Below are 18,622 nucleotides of genomic sequence, written 5' to 3'. Positions count from 1 at the left end.
ATAAATAAGCATAAATATGGGTTGTATTTACAATGGTGTTTTTTCTTCACTGGTTGACCTTTTCTTGTGGCAACAGGTCACAAGAAAACCTCTCTCTCTCTCACGTGACTCAGCCAATAGCTGTACTGCTCTCTCAACACAGAACACACACACACACTCCTCCAGACCTCCCCACCACTCACTCAGCAACAGCCTGCCTCAATTGCCTGACAGTCAGCAGCAGGTCAAAGTGAAATATATATATTTTTAAAGAAATCCCGTGGCGACCACGTTGCAACTTACAAATAGCCCAAAAACCCACGAAAAATACATTTTCACCCGCGACATCGTTTTCAAAGTAGCCTAATTTTGCAGGAAAACTGCAGACATGGCCACACTGCTAACAAAGAGGAAGAATTTAGCCGGTGTTTCTGATGAATTAACAATGCCATGCTGGTGGGTGGTAACATGCAAACAAAACCCAGCCCCGAAAAGAAATGGAGACTGAAAAGTATTATCATATCATAGAGGAAACATTGGCAAAGAACATATCATTAGGCACCACTTCTGATTTCCCATTTTAACACCAATTATATCAACCTTGAACTAAAACGGGATGTTTTTTTTCTTAAATCGTTGTGCAACATCATGGGTAAGGTCTTTCACCTGAAAAATGGCATTTCCGCTCTTGTGGGTGTAACAATAGACAAAGAAAAGAGCGAAACAATAATTAAGCAATATATTTTTTATTTTTTTATTTTACCTTTATTTAAATAGGCCTATCAGTTAAGAACAAATTCTTATGTTCAATGAAGGCCTAGGAACAGTGGGTTAAGTGCCTGTTCAATATGGACCGAGGAGGTGTGGTATAAGGCCAATATACCACAGCTAAGGGCTGTTCTTGTGCACACGCAACAGGAGTGTCTGGATACAGCCCTTAGCCTTGGTATATTGGCCATATACCACAAACCCTCAAGGTGCCTTATTGTTATTATAAACTGGCTACCAACGTAATTAGAGCAGTAAAAATGTAATGTTTTGTTATACCTGTGGTATACGGTCTGATATAACATGGTTGTCAGCCAATCAGCATTCAGGGCTCGAACCACCCAGTTTATATTTCATATTATATTGTGGCAAAATGGGTAGAATAGCAGGAAATTAGCTGTACAAATAGCTAATGTGTTATAAAACTGCTAAATGTTCTCTCTGCCCCATGGCTAAATGAATTGCACGTGCACCTTCATATTTAAAAAATAATAATAAACAAAATATATATAGAGAGATATATTCAGTAAATCATTACAGTAATAGCCTTCGAGCCCGGGGTCGTTACATTATTCAACCCGTGGGTGCGTTCCCTGCGTGGCTCCATAGAGGGCGCTGTGTCCCTCTGAGTGGTTTCTGGCCCACGGCTGCTGTCGGAGCAAATTGGCGCCATTTTGAAGATAGGAGGGGGGAAGAGAGCTGCAAGAGACAGAGAGAGAGAGGATACAATTCATTGCAATTCATTAAAAAAACAAGGTAGGAACGATCACAAGCAAACGTTATTCGTGTGGAATTCGGAGTTCATTTCGTGGTCGTTGATTTTTGTTTGTTTTTTGTTTGGAGGTACATTTGTCTGGATCTGTCCAGTTAAAAGTGGGACAAATCCGACGGAGCTGTCCGTGTTCCCTGCCCGTATCGGGGCTAGCTAGCGGTGTCCGCCTTGCCGCTGTTCTTACACTGGGGTGTAGAGAATGGGGCAAGTTTAGCTACCAGTATTTATTTTATTTTTATTGTAAATGTATCACTAGCAACGGGGTTGTAGATGGCTATGAAATGAATATATGTGCACGGTTGATTTAATGTTCTCAACAAAATACAATTGATAGTAGCATTTGCAGGATTTGCGTGTTATTCAATACTATTTTGTATTGCTAGTTAACTAGCTACAGTACACTAACATGCAATTCAGTCAACTAGTGGCCTTGGCGTACAACTGTGCCATAACAATACGCACAAGCCAGCCGTTCACCCGTATGAATGCGACTGCATGTAGCTAGCTAATGTAGCTAGTTAGCCAGGATGGCTAACTACATATGGCATACCTCGTGTCCATGTTGAAAATATTAGCTACTGCTCATGCTGCTCATTTTGTGTGTGTGTTTGTGAATTAGCTAGCGTTAACTAGTTAGCTTAGGATATTTTCGATTGTGTACGGCGGCTGAAGTTGGATACGGGCAGTGAATTGTGTACTGTAACGCTAGCCTGGGTTTGCTAGCTAGCGAGCTAAAGGAAAAAGTCGAATGGCATGATTTGATTCGGAACCGATAATTCAGACTTTCCCCCCCGTGTTGGTTAGCTAGTAAGATGTGTCAATGAGGTAAGTCTTTGCCAAATGGCCAATGTTCCCAACCATCCTTTTATGAACACATAAAATAGTCATATTTAGTTGTCCCCCCCACCCCCCCCCACATTCATCTTGCATTGCTTTGTCAACAACACAGTTCTCTGTCTGTTAACTTCGTGCTGTATTGATTGAACTAACGCACATGATTGCACAACCATTACGTTTCTCCCACATGCTTGTCATAAAAACCCTTTGAAAAATGTGCAAATGGATGAATTGGCTTTTGTCTCAAGTCGTTTTTTTATCTCGATATCAAATCATTTCTGGGTAACAATTAGGTATCTAACTGTGATTGTTTTCCATCCAAATGAAGAAAAAAATGGCTTCTTAGCAAAGAGCAATTTCTCAAGTAAGAATTTATCTCGGACTGTCTGGGAGTGGTCTGGGTGGAGAGGGGAAACTGAAAACTCGCTGTTATTGGCAGAGAGGCTTGGAACTGTTTCTTATTGGTGTATTAAAGATGCATTGTAAAAAAAAAAATCATTTCAGACAGTAGTTTTGAAGATGGTGCTCGCTTTTTTGTTATGTTTTTTTGTGTACTACATCATCCATTTTTGTATACGTTTTTTGTGTACTACATCATCCATTTTCTTTTACGTTTTTTGTGTACTACATCATCCATTTTCGTATATGTTTTTTTGTGTACTACATCATCCGTTTTGTATACGTTTTTTGTGTACTACATCATACGTTTTTGTATACGTTTTTTGTGTACTACATCATACGTTTTTGTATACTTTTTTTGTGTACTACATCATCCGTTTTCTTATACGTTTTTTGCGTACGACATCATCCATTTTCGTATGCGTTTTTTGTGTACTATATCATCCATTTTCGTATGCGTTTTTGTGTGTACTACATCAACCATTTTCCAATGCGTTTTTTGTGTGTACTACATCATCCATTTTCGTATGTGTTTTTTTGCAACAAATTTTTTGCTATTAGTATTATATGGTATGAATCCAATTCGTTCTCTCTCTTATATATATATATATATATATATATATATTACAAAATTATTGTGCTTAAGATCCTGGAGTGCATCTCACTTATTTGCCCAGACCAGAACAAGCTTAAAAATCAAGGCTGTCTTTTCAAACAGCTCTTTATACTAAAAAAAAAGTGCATTGTCATTTTCACAATTGTACAATATTATTGTTACCTCAGTGTGGCAATATATATATATTTATAACACAGGAAAATCTCATTTTTGACAGCACTGGACCTTTTAATAAGAAGTGCACACCTTCATCTAGCTATTAAACATATTGCCTAGTCGGACCATTACTCTGTTCCTGTTTGGTGTACAGAAGATTTGACCAAGCTTAACTTGTCGACACTTCCTCAGATTGTTTTAATAGTCACCTGTACAGGGTTGCAGGTGTGATTACAGAGAAAATCTTAGGCCCTGAGCTCCAACATGCAGGATGAAGTGAAATAAAATAATGAAAATGGTTATAAAACAAACAATATAAACAGCACTATATGGGGGGGGGGGTGACTATGGGGGAGCAGCAGCATGACTGTTGGGGGGTGGTGACTATGGGGGAGCAGCAGCATGACTGTTGGGGGGGGTGACTGGGGGAGCAGCAGCATGACTGTTGGGGGGTGACTATGGGGGAGCAGCAGCATGACTGTTGGGGGGTGACTATGGGCGGAGCAGCAGCATGACTTGGGGGGGGGTGACTATGGGCGGAGCAGCAGCATGACTGTTGGGGGCGGTGACTATAGGGGGAGCAGCGGCATGACTGTTGGGGGTGGTGACTATGGGCGGAGCAGCGGCATGACTGTTGAGGGGCGGTGACTATGGGCGGAGCAGCGGCATGACTGTTGAGGGGCGGTGACTATGGGCGGAGCAGCGGCATGACTGTTGGGGGCGGTGACTATGGGCGGAGCAGCGGCATGACTGTTGAGGGGCGGTGACTATGGGCGGAGCAGCGGCATGACTGTTGAGGGGCGGTGACTATGGGGGGAGCAGCGGCATGCTGGGGATGACCGTTGAGTGAAAACATGTAATATATATATATATATTTTTATAAATAGCACTACATGCATATAATAACACTTATTTGTTCATCACTGCCACAGTTGTTGTAATGTGTATATACTGCTGTTTTTGTTTATATATATTTGTTTTTCACTCAATGGTCATTTCTCCCACCCCCTCATTCTTTACTCTGCCTCCACCCCAATATATACACTACTGTTTAAAAGTTTGAGGTCACTTAGAAATGTCCTTGTTTTTAAAAGAAAAACACCTTTTTTTGTCCATTAAAATAACATAAAATTCATCACAAATACAGTGGAGACATTGTGTTGTAAATAATGTTGTAAATGACTATTGTAGCTGGAAACGGCTGATTTTTAATGGAATATCTACATAGGCGTACAGAGGCCCATTATCAGCAAACATCACTCCTGTGTTCCAATGGCGCATTGTGTTAGCTAATCCAAGTTTATGATTTTCAAAGGCTAATGGATCATTAGAAAACCCTTTTGCAATTATGTTAGCACAGCCGAAAACTCTTGTGCTGATTTAAAGAAGCAATAAAACTGGCCTTCTTTAGACTAGTTGAGTATCTGGAGCGTCAGCATTGGTGGGTTTGATTACAGGCTCAAAATGGTCAGAAACAAATAACTTTCTTCTGAAAATTGTCAGTTTATTCTTGTTCTGAGAAAGGAAGGCAATTTGAAGCTGTTAAGGAGCTTTTTGGACCTAAACTTGCCGCTCCGGGGGGGGGGGGGGGGCTTCCTCTGACACTGCCAGTCTTTACATTTTTGCCAAGATGCTCCTGTACTGCCAGCGTCAGAGTGATTTTTGAAGTGGGGAGAACAGGGCAACGCTTGGGTGGCTCGGGTCCATGATAATCTTCTTGTCCGTCCAAGTGTTGGTGTTGTAGGTGTCCTGTAGGGCAGGCAGTGTGCACCAGTTATGTATTAGAATTACCAATGGTCACAGCTTGTCTTACTGGGGTCCGACAACATAGCGAAAAAGACATTACAGACAAATTGTAAAGAATTGACATACCTTTTAAAAACATTAACATGTAGCGTGTGTGCCTCTATCTGTTACACGTACATGACCAGTAGGTCACAGAGGCGTTGTTCCGTGAGGTTTTGCTTTGTTTTTTGAATCCAGGTTTGCTGTTAAATTGTGATTATATAAGATGTAAGGGAGTTCCATATATGGCTCTGTATAATGCTGTATGTTTCTTGAATTTGTTCTTGACCTGGGGGCTGTGAAAAGACCCCTGGTGGGGTAAGTGTATGTGTGTCAGTTAGGGCTGGGCGGTTTAACGGAGGGGGACAACATACATTTATATCTTCATTTATGTACCGGTTTGGATCTATACCTTACCTTCTGTACCAGTATTTTATTGTTTTCTATGTTAAATGTATTAATCTACAAATTATTGTCATTCCGGCTGTGGCAACGAATGAGAATGATCTAATTTTGGAATGAAAGGCGCCCCTACCAACCAGGTGGGAAAAACGATGCGACCTGCGTGATGAAACAAACACGCTTTGGAAACAAACACGCTTTGGAAACAAACACACTCTGGAAACAAACACCGAGAAATCAGTTAGTTTGGAAAAATACGATGGAGGATGCAAGTAATGGAATTTAAAAAAAAAAAAAATGCTCAGCCAATTCCTGCAGAGGAATTTGTGGATTAAAAAGGTGCACTGTTGGTAGTGTGGACATGGTTTGGTTTCAAGACAACAGACACAGAACAAACAAAAAAACATTATTTGTAAGCGGGCAGTGGCTGTAAAAGGGGGAAACATGAGTAACCTCCTATAGCCACCTAAAAAGCTGCCATGTGATTGAATATGGTGAAAGTACGAAGAAGCGCAAAACTCCTCAACATCCAGTGCCAGGCCTAAAACGACATCAAGTTTGAACTAAAATACTGGTTGCTAGGTTCTGGCCTTTCTAGGGAGTTTTTCCTAGCCACCGTGCTTCTACACCTGCATTGTTTGGGGTTTCAGGCTGTACAGCACTTTGTGACATCAGCTGATTTAAGAAGGGCTTTATAAATACATTTGATTGATTGGTTACGTCATTTCAAAGTGTATCCCGTACGACAAGAAAAGCAAAATATGGCAGGACATTACGGATTCAAAAACGTTGGATCCCCCGGTATGTACTGCCTAGCTGAAAATACTTTAGCGGGACAGTCTTACCAAATAAGTACACTGAATGCCATGAAAGAGTGAAGAGGGAGATTGAAAACATGATCCACGTTGCCAGCACAACAGACCTATGGTGAAGCCCAACATCCGAGCCTTACATTAGCCTAACTGTCCTTTTTATAACCGATGCCTGGGAGCTGAAGAGAAGATGTTTGCAAACAGCCTGGAAGCTGAAGAGCCTGGGAACTGAAGAGAAGATGTTTGCAAACAGCTTTTTTCCCCACGGAGGACCATACAGGAGAATGGCTTGCCCATGGGCCGAGGGATGCCCTAGAATTATGGGGAATGAAAGAAGAACAACTTGTGTGTGTTTTACAACTGACAACGAATCTAACATGGTAAGAATCATGGAGCTGAACAGCTGGACAAGACTGCAGTGTTTTGGTCACCGTCTTCATCTGGCCATCGGTAAGTTTAAATAGTTGCCAAAATATTTTTTTGCAAATATGCAGCTACTGTTATACACTATCAGGATGTTAGTTGTTGATGAAATATTAATTTAACTATCTAGCCTAGCATTGCTGGCCAATTGTTGGATTCAAAACTGGAGTGTTCATCACACGAATTGAAATATATTTATTTTACTGTATATAATGTATGTAGATCAATCCATTAGATCACAGTTACTGTAATGAAACTTTATACCCAATAATGGAAACGGTTAAATCAAATTTCATGTCATATTTGTGTGTTTATTTATTATCTAGTTGTTTACTTTTTGGTTCTTGTTTCTATTCTGTCATTTAAATATAAGGAGAAAAAAAAGCTGAGTTAATATTGTCAATTGTTTTGTTGGTATTTTTACAGAGAGAAGTGTTAAAAGATCCCAGGATTGACCAGTTGCTGTGTGCAAGAGAGTAGTCAGCGCCTTTTCTATGGCCTATGAAAACTGCACACGCTGATGAACTTGACTTGCCTGACCACTCACTAGTCATTGAAACTCCAACCAGGTGGGGCTCATGTCAGAAGATGATCTAGAGAGTGCTTGAACAGGAGAAGGCTGTAACTCGGGTCCTGGCTGCAGACAAGAAAATCAGGCACCTTGTGCCTACATGGCAGGACATACAAGTCCTTGAGTCAATCAACAAAGCCCACCTTGTGATTACATGGCAGGACATACAAGTCCTTGAGTCAATCAACAAAGCCCACCTTGTGATTACATGGCAGGACATACAAGTCCTTGAGTCAATCAACAATGCCCACCTTGTGATTACATGGCAGGACATACAAGTCCTTGAGTCAATCAACAAAGCCCACCTTGTGATTACATGGCAGGACATACAAGTCCTTGAGTCAATCAACAAAGCCCACCTTGTGATTACATGGCAGGACATACAAGTCCTTGAGTCAATCAACAAAGCCCACCTTGTGATTACATGGCAGGACATACAAGTCCTTGAGTCAATCAACAAAGCCCACCTTGTGATTACATGGCAGGACATACAAGTCCTTGAGTCAATCAACAAAGCCCACCTTGTGATTACATGGCAGGACATACACGTCCTTGAGTCAATCAACAAAGCCCACCTTGTGATTACATGGCAGGACATACAAGTCCTTGAGTCAATCAACAAAGCCCACCTTGTGATTACATGGCAGGACTTACAAGTCCTTGAGTCAATCAACAAAGCCCACCTTGTGATTACATGGCAGGACATACAAGTCCTTGAGTCAATCAACAAAGCCCACCTTGTGATTACATGGCAGGACATACAAGTCCTTGAGTCAATCAACAAAGCCCACCTTGTGATTACATGGCAGGACATACAAGTCCTTGAGTCAATCAACAAAGCCCACCTTGTGATTACATGGCAGGACATACAAGTCCTTGAGTCAATCAACAAAGCCCACCTTGTGATTACATGGCAGGACATACAAGTCATTGAGTCAATCAACAAAGCCCACCTTGTGATTACATGGCAGGACATACAAGTCATTGAGTCAATCAACAAAGCCCACCTTGTGATTACATGGCAGGACATACAAGTCCTTGAGTGAATCAACAAAGCCCACCTTGTGATTACATGGCAGGACATACAAGTCCTTGAGTCAATCAACAAAGCCCACCTTGTGATTACATGGCAGGACATACAAGTCCTTGAGTCAATCAACAAAGCCCACCTTGTGATTACTTGGCAGGACATACAAGTCCTTGAGTCAATCAACAAAGCCCAGGTTCCCCTGCAGGAGTTCACTGACGCCATGTTGGACTCACTTACATAATCTTCTCCGGACAAGAAAACCCACTGAACTCCAGCTGTTCAACGTTACTGTTTTGACTCTGGAAGATGACTCACCCCTAACAATGGACAACAAGAGAGGACCATCCTTGATTATCTGACTGAAAAAATACCCCTATCCTACCACAGATGACCTGTTGGGACGTAGTGTCCTTCCCACACCCACGCTTTAAAACCACATGCATCAATAGCAACAGGGTGGACTACATCAAGACGAAGAGTAGCAGAGCTTCATTAGACTGCTGACAGAGCAGCTGCCATCCATCGCAGACACAGATGAATCACAGGAGCAGAAGCACCAGACCCAGTGGAACCAAAGAAGATTAAGAAGACGCTTGGAAGCTAAAATTAAAATATATTTTTAAAGGACAAACACCAGCAGCTTCCCTGGCTGACAAAGGTGTCATTTGAAGCTGAGCTGAATAGCAGCTACCTGCGGACAGTTGATGTTGACAGGTGAGGCAGTTCCCCTGGAGTGGTGGAGGATCCATGAAGAGCACCTTCCAAAGGTGAGCAAACTGGTCAACAAACACCTGTGCATTCCTGCCACTAGTTCACCTTCCGAAAGGGTCTTCGGCACTGGTGGCAATGTGGTGACATGCCACAGAGCTGCACTTAAGCCAGACACAGTAGATAGGCTTGTTTTCCTCTCCCATGACCTGTGGAACCAATAGGATTGTTGGTTCTATACCAGGAGTTAACAACCTGGTTAAATGAAAGTGTGATATTTTTGTAATTCATAAGCCCTGTTTGAAGCTGTTATCTTTCCCCATTTGACTTGAATATTTACATTATTTAGTTGGAATTCTTGGAAGTTATTCTGTTTGGTAGCATTCAACAGCCTTCGCAATTTGCGCATCATGTGAAATAGTTATTTGTAATGTTATTTATTTTCGGGGTGGTACCATAACATGCCACCGCGCAGTACTGAAGCCATGGACCGTGGATGGGCTTGTTTTCCTTGACCATAACTGGCACACTGTGAATATATTCTGTTTTCTTTTCTTTTTTGCAATGTTATTTATTAGAGTTCCTGTGTTTTAGTAAAAGTTGAACCTATTGGCACTACTGTTATTTACTGTCAGTGTTGTTTAATGCTGTTCCAACAAAAATCAGATTGGATTAAGCTAATTAAAACCCACTTAGAATTCATTAGTTGCAGTCCTTTATATAAGAAAAAAATACCTTTTTTAATTTATTTTTATTTTTTATAAATACTGTTAAAAATGTGAAAAATATAGGGGTATGATATTTAAGCCATATCTCCCCCAGTCCTAGTGTCAGTGCTGTGTGTAAGTTGATTATGCAAATTATTTGGAATTTCCAACATTGATTGTGTCAATTCTTGTTTTTGTAAGAAACAGTCTTTCCTCAACTCTCAGCCAAGAGAGACTGGCATGCATAGTATTTATATCAGCCCTCTGATTACCATGAAGAGCAAGGCGTGCTGCTCTGTTCTGGGCCAGCTGCAGCCGAACTAGATCGTTCTTTGTAGCACTTGACCATATGACTGGACAATAATCAAGATAAAACTAGAGCCTGTGGGACTTGCCTTGTGGAGTGTGGTGTCAAAAAAGCAGAGCGTCTTTATTCATGACAGACGTCTCCCCATCTTTACAACCCCTAGAATCTATATGTTTTAACCATGACAGTTTACAATCCAAGGTAACACCAAGTAATTTAGTCTCCTCAAATCAAATGTTATTACAGTGAAATGCTTACTTTACAAGCCCTTAACCAACAGTGCCGTTCAAGAAATAAGAGTTAAGAAAATATTTAGTGAATAAAGTAACACAGTAGAATTACATAACAGTAACGAGGCTATATACATGGGGCACTGGTACTGACTAAATGTGCAGGGGTACAGGTTAGTCTGGGTAATATGTACATGTAGGTAGGGGTTCAGGTTAGTCGAGGTAATTTGTACATGTAGGCGGGGGTAAAGTGACTATGGGGGTACAGGTTAGTCTGGGTAATATGTACATGTAGGTGGGGGTAAAGTGACTATGGGGGTACAGGTTAGTTTGGGTAATATGTACATGTAGGTGGGGGTAAAGTGACTATGGGGGTACAGGTTAGTCGAGGTAATTTGTATATGTAGGCGGGGGTAAAGTGACTATGGGGGTACAGGCTAGTCGAGGTAATTTGTACATGTAGGCGGGGGTAAAGTGACCGCACAGATGATTAAACCGCAAATAGCAGCAGTGTAAAAACAAAAGGGGGGGTCAATGTAATAATCCGGTGGCCATTTGATGAATTGTTCAGCAGTCTTATGGTTTGGGGGTAGAAGCTGTTAAGGAGCTTTTTGGACCTGGACTTGGCGCTCCGGTACCGCTTGCCGTGAGGTAGCATAGAGAACAGTCTATGACTTGGTTAACTGGAGTCTTTGACAATTTGGGCCTTCCTCTGACACAGCCTGGTATAGAGGTCCTGGATGTCAGGAAGCTTGGCCCCAGTGATGTACTGGGTCGTATGCACTACCCTCTGTAGTGCCTTACGGTCAGATACAGAACAGTTGCCATACCAGGCGGGGATGCAACCTGTCAGGATTACTCTCGATGGTGCATCTGTACAATTTTTGAGGATCTGGGGACCTGTGCCAAATCATTTGTTTCCTTGTGGGGGGAAAGGTGCTGTTGTGCCCTCTTCACGACTGTCTTGATGTGTTTGGACCATGATAGCCACACCATTCATTACCAGATTAATCTGAGGTCTAGAATTTATGAAATGATATGTACCAAATACAATGCCCTTAGGTTTAGAGAGGTTCGGGACCAGTTTATTACTGGCCACCCATTCCACAACAGACTGTCATTGGCAGGTCATTGGTAACAATCGAAAAGAGTAGACTCTTGTTTTTAACTCCATTTACATTACATTTAAGTCATTTGGCAGACGCTCTTATCCAGAGCGACTTACAAATTGGTGAATTCACCTTCTGACATCCAGTGGAACAGCCACTTTACAATAGTGCATCTAAATCATTTAAGGGGTGGGGGGGGGTGAGAAGGATTACTTTATCCTATCCTAGGTATTCCTTGAAGAGGTGGGGTTTCAGGTGTCTCCGGAAGGTGGTGATTGACTCCGCTGTCCTGGCGTCGTGAGGGAGTTTGTTCCACCATTGGGGGGCCAGAGCAGCGAACAGTTTTGACTGGGCTGAGCAGGAACTGTACTTCCTCAGTGGTAGGGAGGCAAGCAGGCCAGAGGTGGATGAACGCAGTGCCCTTGTTTGGGTGTAGGGCCTGATCAGAGCTTGGAGGTACTGCGGTGCCGTTCCCCTCACAGCTCCGTAGGCAAGCACCATGGTCTTGTAGCGGATGCGAGCTTCAACTGGAAGCCAGTATATCCTCATATCTTTTCAGCTGCAGAGGTCAGAGGTCGTCATCTCCCTAATTGGCCGATGGTCTATTCCCATGCTCCTAACGTCTACGGTAGTTGAACACAAGACAAATGTAATTACAAAGATGTAGTGCAGGCTTTAGTCAAAATGACTTCGGTTACTTGGATATTTCCTAAATGCTATTGTAAACAACCTTTTTGAGAAATCGCCCACAGCTTAGTCTGACACTCAGACATTGTATTGATTACCTAAAAGATCTAGCCTACTGCGAATGAGTGTGAACCTAATTGAACTTGGTCTTAATTCAGGTTTGCTGGCGACTGAGTTGCACGTTTACCCCCATACCCACATGATATTACAGTATATTCTTTGTGTCGGGCTCATTTTCCCGCCTTATGGATCAAACATACTGCCTTGTGCACATTGCCACGCTTATTATGTGAAGAAATAGTTTGTCAACATTTTAAGCTAAACCTTCTGATCTGTTGCATCAGACACTTTTGAATGTTTATTTTTTTATGTATCCTCGGCGTACTGGTTGTATGAATTTGGGATATATCATCCCACAACTGACCCAGAGTCTGTTTGGAATAGTTTATTTATTTCTTGACAAGTTGTCCAATAGAATGAGAACGTTTCTATTATGGGGGATAGTAGATTGACATCGGCTAGTGATTTTGCTGTTCGTTACTCGTCTTGTTGGCTGAGGGAAATGTAAACGTGGTCATCGGAATTTGGTAAGGAGGGATCTCACATCATTGTTTCCTCGACTTGCAGGTTCTGTTAAGATGAGCTACCATGAACCTTCATGTGATTTTTATGTCATTTTAATCTCTGTGGGTGGACGCCATAATCAGGTTACGCACCCAATGCATATGGGTCGGTACATTTCTCAAATGTTCAGTAAATTATAATGCTGCCGTTCAAATATCTAGCGCCACATTTTCCTAATGAAACCCTATCTGATATCGTACCACCATGGTCATCTGGCCAGCTAGCTAGCGTAGTAGCTAATATAGTTAGCTAGCTAACACCACAGATGGAATGGTCAATTATTGTAATCTTTCCTAACAGGTCAAATAGCTATCTGCTTAGCTTATTGCATGCATGTCCGGGCACGTCGACATGTCTTATTATTGGTGAATTATCAGGGTGCCAGGTAGCCTAGTGGTTAGAGCGTTGGACTAGGAACCGGATGGTTGCTCGATCGAATCCCAGAGCTGACAAGGTACAAATCTGTCGTTCTGCCCCTGAACAAGGCACTGAACTCACTTTTCCAAGGCTGTCATTGAAAATAAGAATTTGTTCTTAACCTTTCTGGTGCAGGCATGGTGCTAGCGACCCACCTCGACAACATCCGGTGAATTTGACACTCAATTTATAGAAATATTTAACATTCATGAAAATACAAGTGCAATACATCAAAATAAAGCTTAACTTCTTGTTAATCCAGCCGCTGTGTCAGATTTCAAAAGGCTTTACGGCGAAAGCAAACCATGCAATTATCTGAGGACAGCGCCCCGCATACAAAAGCATGAAAAAAAAACATTTTTCAACCAGGCAGGTGCGCCACAAAAGTCAGAAATAGCGATATAATAAATGCCTTGCCTTTGAAGATCTTCTTCTGTTGGCACTCCAAAAGGTCCCAGCTACATCACAAATGGTCCTTTTGTTCGATAAAGTCCTTCATTATGTCCCCAGTTTAGTTGGCGCGCTTCATTCAATAATCCACCAGTTTCCTTCTTCAAAATGCGTACAAAATGAATCCCAAACGTTACCAATAAACTTCTCCAAACAAGTCAAACAACGTTTATAATCAAACCTTCAGGCACCCTAATACGTAAATAAACAATAACATTTAAGACGGAGAATCGTTATTGTCTTTACCGGAGATAAAAAACAAAGAACACTCTCTCTCATCCACGCATGTAAACACTACAGCCAAAATGGGAGCCACTTAGAAAAACTACATTCTAGCTCATTTAAAAAAAAACAAGCCTGAAACTCTTTCTAAAGACATCTAGTGGAAGCCCTAGGAACTGCAATCTGGGAGGTTTTCACCTCATAATAAACATGCCAGCCATTGGAAACAGTGGTAGGCTGAATTATATATTTTTTGGAGGGTTTGTCCTTGGGTTTTCGCCTGCCATACCTTTTCTGTTATACTCACAGATATTATTTTAACAGTTTTAGAAAACACTCTAAAGTTTCTATCAGAATCGACCAATTATATGCATATCCTAGCTTCTGGTGCCTGAGTAACAGGCAGTTTACTTTGGGCACGCTTTCATCCAGACGTCAAAACACTGCCCCCTAGCCCAAAGAGGTTATTAACTGACTTGCCTAGTTAAATAAAGGTTTAAAAAATTCATTTAAAAAAAACTGATTGGTGAATTAAAACTGAAATGTGTACCTTTTTGGGGTGACCTGACCAAATTCACATAGAAATGTGAGTTTATTGATTTGTCATTCTCATTGAAACCAAGTCTAAGAAGCGTTAGATCTGTTCTATGTGTTCGGTTTCTATGCTTCCCTTTAAGTTTAGTTTTTTTGCGTCTTTTGCTTTCAGTTTTGTACACCAGTTTCTAACAGCTGAAAATGCAATATTTTAGGATTAATGAAAATATATTTCACACCTGTTTAGATGGTACAATGATTCTCTAAACCAATGTTTCCCAACCCTGGTATTCCAGCACCCCCAACACTACACAGTTTCCCAACCCTGGTCCTCCAGTACCCCCAACACTACACAGTTTCCCAACCCTGGTCCTCCAGCACCCCCAACACTACACAGTTTCCCAACCCTGGTCCTCCAGTACCCCCAACACTACACAGTTTCCCAACCCTGGTCCTCCAGTACCCCCAATACTACACAGTTTCCCAACCCTGGTCCTCCAGTACACTCAACAGTACACAGTTCCGTGGTAGCTCTTGACAAACACACCTCATTCAACTCATTGAGGGTTTGATGATTTGTTGACAAGTTGAATCAGGTGCGCTTATCCAGGATTACAATTAAAAATGTATACCGTTGGGGGTACCGGAAGACCAGGGTTGGGAAACACAGCTCCACTCTAGCCATTGCTCATGAACTGAAATTAGGCAAACTATTAGAATTTTAGCAACCAGGAAATGGTGGGGAGATTTCTGCATATTGTACCTTTTTAAACTAATATTTGCAACAGGAGTTTGATTTTGGTCATTGTGTCAATTCATCCATTTTGCAATACGGCATCTGTTTGGATGAATGAGCTAGCTTGGCGCTGCTGATTTTCTCAGCTAGACATTCCTTGGCTTTGTGCGGTGCTCGTGGCTCAGGCGGTGAGTGGTGGTTGCCATAGCAGCAGCTTTGCTATGTAGCAGGACTATCAGGAAAGCCGATAGGGAAGAGCCGATGGACTAGAAAAGGCCAATATCGGCCCAATGTATCGGCTGAGCTGTTTTTATTTATTTGTTTATTTAATGTAACATTTATTTGAACTAGTCAAGTCAGTTAAGAACAAATTCCTATTTACAGTAAAAACATTGGAGTTTTTACAGAAACTTAAGGGTTATGGTAATGAGATGTAGTTTTTACAGGAACGTGAAAAGGTCTTATGGTAATGAGATGTAGTTTTTACAGGAACGTGAAGTGTTTTGGTAATGAGATGTAGTTTTTACAGGAACGTGAAGTGTTTTGGTAATGAGATGTAGTTTTTACAGGAACGTGAAGTGTTTTGGTAATGAGATGTAGTTTTTACAGGAACGTGAAGTGTTTTGGTAATGAGACCTGTCCACAGACACCGTTTGTACGTAATACATGTTCATGTTCTAGTTTAATATAAACTTAAAGTAGTATAGCATTTTAATGATTGATAGACAAACCACAGCAACGTCATTTTATAGATTGATCCAAGAATTCAATCACAATGCATTTCTTTAATGAGAGTTTGGGGGTAACAATGTATAATAAAAAAAACAATCTGGCTAAAATGTATTTAAAATAAGAAACTTAGACATCTTAGTCCTCAGAATGATAGTTGATTTTTGCAGTGGCATCATGGTTTTGTCACTCAATGTGCTACAGCCGTTTTAAAACTGGTTTCATGGGAATCTCCCATGTACCTTTAGAAGACATTGGTTGTCTTCCAAGTCGGGAATTGAGGAAAACGTTTTGCGACAGAATACACCCTTGCTGAACACAACCTTGACATTCCCCCTTTTCAGTTCTCTCTCTCCTTTCAGAGATCTCTCTCTCTCTCCTTTCAGAGCTCTCCCTCTCTCACTCTCTCCTTTCAGAGCTCTCCCTCTCTCTCTCTCTCTCTCCTTTCAGAGCTCTCTCTCTCTCCTTTCAGAGCTCTCTCTCTCTCTCCTTTCAGAGCTCTCTCTCTCTCTCTCCTTTCAGAGCTCTCTCCTTTCAGAGCTCTCTCTCTCTCCTTTCAGAGCTCTCTCTCTCTCCTTTCAGAGCTCTCTCTCTCTCTCCTGTCAGAGCTCTCTCTCTCCTTTCAGAGCTCTCTCTCTCTCCTTTCAGAGCTCTCTCTCTCTCTCTCCTGTCAGAGCTCTCTCTCTCTCCTTTCAGAGCTCTCTCTCTCTCCTTTCAGAGCTCTCTCTCTCTCTCTCCTGTCAGAGCTCTCTCTCTCTCCTGTCAGAGCTCTCTCTCTCTCCTTTCAGAGCTCTCTCTCTCTCTCTCTCCTGTCAGAGCTCTCTCTCCTTTCAGAGCTCTCCCTCTCTTTCTCCCCCCTTTCACTCATACTCCTGTCTTTCAGTCACCAATCCTCTCTGCCTATCTCTCCCCTCTTGACTGCAGCATTGTAACAGTCTGTCCCTTTGTAATGCATGATGCCCGGCTGCCTTTCCCTCCAGAAGCTCCCTCCAGATAAGCACATTGACTTCACTCACTGGCATCAGTGACTTGCCAAGTTGCCAATTCTCCCTCTACCCCGCCTCTTTGTCTCTCTCTCTCTCCCTCCTTTCTTCTTCTTTCTTTCTTTCCCCCTCTTTCTTTTGCAGACAGACCCCCCCCCCCACACACACACCCCCATTGGTAACCATGGTTATAATTTTTCCAGAGACACAGTTAAGGAAATCTCCACCCCAATACTGTATGTTGGTATTGGTTATTACAAGTCCATTGTTGATAGTCCCAAAATATTTTTGCATGTCAGCAATCAAGTTTTCAAGATATATCACTTTCGAAATACAGCCGCTATGATGCATATTGCATCATATGATGCTGCGTTTCATACACACACACACACACACACACACACACACAGAGAGAACTGTAATGTTAGAGAGGGAGGGGGAACGAAAGGGAGAGAAAAAGAGGAGGTAGAGTTGACAACTTGGCAAGTCACTGATGCCAGTGAGTGAAGTCAATGTGGATATCTGGTCTAGGTTAGAGGGAGGTTCATGTCTGTTTACTCAGACCCTTGGCTCCTCTCGTAAGAGGAGAGGTAGGGGTGGGAGAAGGGGGAGGTGGGGGGGAAGAAGGGGGGGGGGGCAGGAAGAGTAGAGGTGGGGGACGGGAAGAGTAGAGGTGGAGGAGGTTGAAGAGGAAGGGAGGGGGGAGAAGAGAAGGGGAGAGTAGAGGGGTGGGAGGGAAAGAGGAGGCGGGGGAGGGAGAGAGAGGAGAGGGGGAGAAGAGAGATATATTGCGGTGATATTGACATTTTCTAGTCTTGGTTAACGGCCCTTTATCGCTCGACATAGCAAAAACATGCAGATGTACAGTTGAAGTCGGAAGGTTACATACACTTAGGTTGGAGTCATTAAAACTCGTTTTTCAACCACTCCACAAATTTCTTGTTACCTTCACTAGGGTAGGGGGCACTCTTTTCACCTCCGGATGAAAAGCGTGCCCAAAGTAAACTGCCTGCTTCTCGGGCCCAGAAGCTAGGATATGCATATAATTGTTAGATTTAGATAGAAAACACTCCAAAGGTTCCTAAACTGTTATAATAATGTCTGTGGGAACAGAACAGAACTGAGAAGAATCCATCCAGGAAGTGTTAAAACAAATGTTTGTAGTTTTCTATTGAATGCCATTACAGTATCCATTGACTTGGGACTCAAATTGCACTTCTTCCACTGGATGTCAACAGTCTTTTGAAATTGTTTCAGGCTTGTATTCTGAAAAATGAGGGAGTAAGACCTCTCTGAATGAGTGGACACTGCAGTGTCCCAGAGCCTTTTCATGAGTGCGAACGAGAGTGCGCCTTTCTTGTTAACGACATTATTGTCCGGTTGAAATATTATCGATTTATTTAGGCTAAAAACAACCTGAGGATTGATTATAAACATCATTTGATATGTTTTTACTGACTTTACGGATGCAATTTGGATTTTTCGTCTGCCTGTTGCGTTTGAACCCGTGGATTACTGAACAAAACACGCAAACAAACCAGAGGTTTTTGGATATAAAGAGGGACTTTATCGAACAAAACAAATGTTTTTTGAGTAAATGGGAGTCTTGTGAGTGCAACCATATGAAGA

General features: G+C 42.0%; 1 protein-coding gene across 1 annotated transcript in view; it reads left to right on the top strand.

Annotated features, from left to right (window-relative positions):
• The first annotated feature begins 1,429 nt into the window (after window positions 1–1,429).
• LOC135544040 (sister chromatid cohesion protein PDS5 homolog B-like) overlaps window positions 1,430–18,622 on the top strand; it is a 107,620-nt gene continuing 90,427 nt past the window's right edge. The window contains exon 1 of the mRNA XM_064971393.1: window positions 1,430–1,503. The gene's annotated coding sequence lies outside the window, so the exon portion shown is untranslated. The remainder of the gene's footprint in view (window positions 1,504–18,622) is intronic.

This window comes from Oncorhynchus masou, chromosome 8 (assembly GCF_036934945.1).
Source record: "Oncorhynchus masou masou isolate Uvic2021 chromosome 8, UVic_Omas_1.1, whole genome shotgun sequence".
Taxonomy (NCBI): domain Eukaryota; kingdom Metazoa; phylum Chordata; class Actinopteri; order Salmoniformes; family Salmonidae; genus Oncorhynchus; species Oncorhynchus masou.
This window is presented reverse-complemented; position numbering and strand designations above follow the sequence as displayed.